Below are 6,684 nucleotides of genomic sequence, written 5' to 3'. Positions count from 1 at the left end.
TTTATTTATTTATTTCTCTCTGTGTGTGTGCGTGCTCATGAGGACAGAAGAGTGTTGGGCGATGGTCTGATGTATTTTGATGCTAATTACTGCTTTCTGTCTGACCTACCTTTCGCTTAATAAAAAGTCATCCCACCTGGGCAGGACAAAAGAGATAGGTGGGCTTAAGAGAGAGAGGAATTCTGGGAAGAAGATGGCCAGGAAGAGAAGGAGAGAGACCTGAAGTGAAGAGAGGAAGGCCGCCATGGGTTAGCTGGAGGAGAAGCACATGGCCCGCGGCGTGGATGGAGAATCCGGCCCAGATGAAGAACATGAACAAGTATTTGGGATTATGGATGGGAGGTAGCTTGATAGAAGTTATTAGAAGCCAATGGCATGGGACTGAGACGGGGATCCCATGCCTGCCCCATTATGGGAGGTAGTTTAGAGGATCGATATCTGCCCTGCCCCAGGTTAACTAAGGCTATTTTAAAATATAACATGTGTCTGTGTCTTGACTGAATTCTAGGCAGGCCTACTGATAATACATATAATTTAAAAACAATAGAAGAGAGTGTTGGATCCCTTGGAGCTAGAGCTACATACACAGAGTTACTCCTTAACTCTAGGGGTGTCCTGTCTGCTGTTTGCCTCCTATGAGCATTGTCTGTGAGTTATTCTCTTTGTTTTGTTTTATCTTTGATGGCGGGGTCTTCCTATGTGGCCCCGACTGGTTTAGAATGCGCTACATAAACCAAGCAACCGTTGAACTTGCAGACACTCCCACTTCTGCCTCTGGAGTACTGAGATTATAGGCATGTACTAGCATATTTAGCTTAGAGTGGCTTCTTTAAAAATGATTTGTTTTGAAATCAGTGTGCATGTACTTGCATTTGCATTTGCCACTCAAGTTTGTGTATACATATGAGTGCAGGCACTGATAGAGACCAAGAGGTCTCTCTTGGTGACAGATTGCTTGGAGCTGGAGTTATAGGTGGTTCTCTGCAAAAGCAGTCCATATACTTTTTTTTTTTTTTTTGCCACCACCATTCTTTTATATCTATCTATCTATCTATCTATCTATCTATCTATCTATTTATGTGTGTATAAGTCTTCATGAAAGTAAGATGTGTTTGGAGGTATGCATTCTGTGCAGAAGACTGCATCAGGTGTTTTTTTCCCCACCACTGTGTGTCTACTCCTTAGACACAGAGTCCCTTCTAGCACATGAGACTTCTGTCTCTTCTAGGCTGGAAGCTGGCAGATCCCACCAATCTTCCTTTCTCCAGCTCCACTCTGGGATCTGGGGTCACAGACATTTTCAAGGGTTGCCTGGCTTGTTACATGGGTGCTAAGATCCAAACTCCATCCTTATAGCTGCTGGGTCCTCTTTCCAGAACCCACAATGGCCTCTCTAGAAGCTTGCTCTCCTTTCAACACTCTGACACACATTTTTCTGCCTGCAGCAGCAGCCCTTTCCAGGGCTGAACACAAAGAACATTTGTTGCATCTAATTGTGTTCTAAAGCTGTCCATGGCACTTCCATTCTGAATAATCATGGCACGGGGAGCGGGTGGAGTGAGAGGGAACCATGATACCACATTTGAAATCACTAGAATGTTATGATTCATTTTGGTCTCTTTATTAAGAATCCTATCTCAGATAATTTGCAGCCAGGTTCTACCCCCAAGCAAGATTCTTCAGTCATGTTAAATTCATGGGGGGGGGGGAGATTCCTCTGAGGATTTAGCACTGAAAAATAGACAGCTTTAATAACAAATGCTGGTGTAAAGAACAGAGAAGGCAGCACGTCCTAACCATTTAGGGGGAAAATGGGTAAATTGTTACTAATAAGCCATGCTGCATTTTTTTCCCATGCCGTTTTCATCACATGAAGGGATATGGAGCTGAACTTTTAAATACTGGATGATTGCGTGATGGCTTCTATCTCTAGGGCAAACATTCAGTTAGCGATCATTTCGCCATTGCCTGTACCAAAGCCTCAGAGCGCACACACTTACCGGAGCCTAGGATGGACAGGCAGATCTCTGGGCAAGAAGGCAGTGGGTAGAACCATATAGAAGCCAGATATTTTTCAATCTCATTGTGCGACGGCTTTGGACTCTGCTGCTCAGCTTTCCATTGCTGTAGCAAATGCTGGAGGTGAATGAACTGGAAAAGAGAGAAGGCTGTTGAGGTCCATGGTTTCAGAGTTTCCAGTTTCTGGTTGCTGGCCCTGTTGCTCTGGGTCTTCTGATAAGTAGCATGGCATGGTGGGAGGGAGTGGAAGAGTAGACTGCTGTTATGGTGCTCAGGAAGCAGAGAGACTGTTGGGCATGCCCCAGGGACCGAACATCTTCCTGCTAGGTCTCATCTCTTAAAGGCTCCAGCCCTTCTCATGGCAGGAAGTCCAGTCTTTGACACATGGATTTTTGGAGACACTTATTTAAGCCTTGTTACCCTTTTAAAGACAGGGTTTCACGCACCCAGCCTAGCTCGTATAGCTAACCTTGACCTTCGGATCCTTCTGCTTCCATGTCCTGAATACTGAGGATCACTTGCATGTGCCACCATACCCAGTTAATACAGGACCGGCCATCGAACCTTAGACTTTGTGCAAACTAGGCAAGCACTCTGCCAACAGGGCTAAGTCTCTAGCCTCAGATATCAGCTTCCTTATCAGTGAAGCTGGGAGTAGCACCTTCCTGAGGAAAGTCCCAGTGTGGCCACTCAGCCCTTTCACTATTTTCATCTGTGCACCCAGTCATAGATCCAATATTCCAGCTATATCAATCTGTCTGATGGTTCCCAAATATGCCATGATTTTTTTTAACACACTCCTTCCATCCACCTTTCCTACCAGGGAAGTTGATTCATCTTTTAAGAAGCCTTTCCAATGTAACTTCTAGAAAATATCTCACCCTAAGCAAAGCCAGTGACACTTTTTCCTGTCCACTTCCGTTGTGGAACTGAGTGGGCTGGAAGAGCTGATTTGCAATCTCAACTCCACTTAGTGTCCCACAGAGGACAAGGGCCTCACTTCAGACATTTCTACTCTCCATCTCAAGGCTTTACAGCAGTAGGAATATTGGCTTGTTTTAGGCCAAAAAAAAAAAAAAATCCTTTTATAAAAGTCATTGCATTTTTTTTTTTATTCTGTGTGTGGGACAAAGTGTACAGGAATCGCTTCTTCCATGAGAATCCTGGGGAACCCAGGCTATCAGGCTTGACAGCAAGTACTTTTACCAGCTGAGTTGATTTGCAGGTCCACAAACACCAGTACAGACTTATGGACTTCTGGGGTGACAGCTTAGAAAAATGTCAGACATTGCTAATATCTTGGGGGTTGGGGCACAGTTCACACACACACACACACACACACACACACACACACACAGAGAGAGAGAGAGAGAGAGAGAGTGAAGGAGAGGGGAAGGGAGGGGAGGGGAGGGGAGGAGAGGAGAGGAGAGGAGAGGAGAGGAGAGGAGAGGAGAGGAGAGGAGAGGAGAGGAGAGGAGAGGAGAGGAGAGGAGAGGAGGGAATTGCTCCTGGTTGGAACCACTACCCAGTTCTAATAGACAGCCTGATCCTAGGTGCTTAATGAGTATTTGCTGAGATAACAGAGCAATGCTCAAATTAATGAATACAAATCTGAATGAATCAAATGCATGATGGTAAATAAACAAACTCAACATCTTGTTGTAGCTTCTATGCATTCATCAAATCAAATGTGAAGTCTTTATTCTAGCCGTGAAGGCTCTTCAGGAGCAGCCTCGGCCTTCTTTCTTTGTCCGTGTTTTGTTCTTGCTTTTGACCTCTGGGCTCTTTCTTGTTCTCACGCTTTGTCTGCCTTTCCTGTCACTCAAATTCTGTGCTCCCTTCAGGACAAAGACTTTAATTTATAGTAACCGCCTTCTGCACGCGCTCGCATTCATTTGGGGATGATCACACGAGCTTTTATATCGCTTTGGATCTTAGTTCTATTGATTAGTGTTTTGTTTCATAAACACACATACGGATGTTGTTCACTGAAGAATAGCCCTGATAGGAGGGTTCACTCCTTCCCAGCTTTTCTTCCTGTTATCACTGCAGTGAGTTGTAAGAACAGATGTTTGGCCTTGCTTGAAGCACACGCTGCTTTAAGTAACTGGCAGATGTGTTCAAACTGTGATTTGCGTTGACGAGGCAAAGGGATAACTTTAACAACTTGCAGTTTTTAGAATAAATTCATTCAAACAAATATGAATAGAAGGAATTTGCAAATGCTTTAGGATTTCTGTGAGAAGACATGAGATATATTACCAGCAAGAAACACAGAGATGCACGCATTTTCTTTTTCAATTCTGTTTGTGTTCACACTCCACTCAGGATCTTTTCTATAGTGGCAAAACAGTATTTGAAACTCGGTGTGACAGTGCATGGCTGTAATACCAGCACTTGGGAGGTAAAGGCAGGAGGACCAGGGGTTTAAAGTCAGCCTGGGACCTTGTCTACATGAGACCCTGTCTCAAAAAGACAAAACAAAAAACAAACCACCATGACCACCACCACGACCACCACCACGACCACCCAACCACCACTCGTGAGATTATCAGGTTAAGAGAAAAGAAAAGAAAGAAACAAAGAAAGAATCACATGTGTGTAATCCAGGTTGAAATAAAAATCTGAAGGTGGAGGGGACTGTGTGGGGGAAGAGGAAAAACACCAAGCAGAGGGAAGACAAGAAAGGGTAGTAGGAAGGGAAGTGAATGTGATCAAGTTACATTCCACACTGTATGAAAAATGTCACAGCGAGACTCATCATTAATTAGCAATTAGCATATGCTAATGCAATTTATTGGAAAAATACACTACCAATCTTCTTGGCTTCTTCTGTGCTGCAAACCCACAGGCATCCTTTGCAGCCATTTGTGCTATAGCAGCAAGCACCCCACACTTAATCTCAGGGCCTGGAGTCAGACGTCCCTACAAACCTCCATTCTACATAGTACTTATTTCCCAGGCTGTTTGTAGAAATTCATCCAGGTGTTATCCGTGTGGTCTCTCCCACGCGACCCATTTTCAGTGGCTGTTATGAAGACATCTCCTGGAATGAATGGGCCTTGGCTTTGTGAGTGCCCTGTCCTATGGCAGGATAAGCCTAAGACAGATGTGCTAGGAAGAGGTGGGGAAACATAGCTTGGTTTCTACTTACTTTTGTAACCCTCAGGAAAAGGATGAAAGGGTTTTCACTCAAGTGCTGTAAAGATCAACCCCAGAGTCATCAGCCTCTCTGGTTTCAAAGGTCCTGGAGTCCCTGTTTATTCCTCTTTGCTGGCCCATGTATGTCCATCTAAACCACAGAACCAAAACACTTCTAGGCCTCTAAGTGGAGTTTTATAGGCTTGGCTCTATGCTCCAATAGGTCAATTAAGGAGAAAAGTCGTGGTGAAAATTAATTTATTCAATGTGATCACATTGGGAAGAGGAATAAATAAAGGGGCCTGGAGACCCCAAAGGCACCTTTGGGATACTGGCATGAGCTTTGGATTTAAATGGAAGAGGAACTGAGGCAGGAGGGCATGAGGTATGCGTAATCAAACATCTGATCAATGCATCAGTGGGTCTGTGTCTCAGGCTCATTTCAAGGAGATGTTTTGGAGAAGTCTTCCTTACAGCTCTCATTGCTTGAAGACATCAAAACCGATCCCTACAAGGTCACTCTAGGGTGCAGCCTGGCTTTCATGGATAATTCCTCATCTGTAAGAGTGGCTGCTCTGTCCTATGGTCTTCTGCCATGCTGGGCATCCAAGGTGCCTTTTGAGGAAAGATTAAGGACACTGATTTATCTCTGACTCGTTAGGCAAAGTAAAAGGAGACAGGTATAAAATGAAGGCAGAGGTGGTAGGCTTCCATCCTCAAGTTATCTTGAAGGCCCAAGTGAGAAAGGAATGGTTGTCTATTAACAGAAACAACTCCTAAGAGCATGTTTCGGCCCCACCTCCTCTGGGGTACTGCTGCTTCCTTTGTCATGTTCATATCTTCAGATCTTTACCACCAACTGCTCCTTTACTGTCAACCCTGGAAGTCCCAATCTAGGCTTCCAAGTGGCTCCGGGTCTGTGGGTGTCCAAGTATCGCAAACGTTAACTTGCCAGGACCCAGAGCAAATTTCTTTCTGTTTCCATGGATTGCTCTGGCTTTGGTTTGAATGTGGAAGGTCTCCTCCCCCCACCATAGGCACACGTGTCTGAACACTTGGTTTTCAGCTGGTGGTACTGGTTTGGAGGACTGTGACACATTAAGGAAAAGGAGTCCTGCTGAAAAAGAGTGGGTTTCAGGGACAGGCTTTGGGGTTTTATAGCCTAGCACACTTCCTGCCCAAAGTCAGCTTTCCGATGGCAGGTGTAATATGACCAGTGACCTCATTCCCCCTCCCTGATGGAGTACGTGCATCTCCTCTTAAAGTGTGAGCTAAAACACACCCTTCCTTCCTGAGGTTGCCTCTTGTCAGGTATTTGGCCATAGCAACAAGTCTCTGACACCACAGTATACTGTTTCTCCTATGCCTGAGGCCTGCAAGGCTTATGTGTGTCCAAAAACACACATGAGAGAAAATCTGGGCAAGTTCTCTCAATGAAAACAAGCACCTTAAATATCTTCAAATTTCCCAGCCTTGAGGTGAGTGCTCACTCAACTGGAAAATGGCTTAAAGACAATGACCATG

This window comes from Acomys russatus, chromosome 3 (assembly GCF_903995435.1).
Source record: "Acomys russatus chromosome 3, mAcoRus1.1, whole genome shotgun sequence".
Classification (NCBI taxonomy): Eukaryota; Metazoa; Chordata; class Mammalia; order Rodentia; family Muridae; genus Acomys; species Acomys russatus.
Note: the sequence above shows the minus strand (reverse complement) of the source record.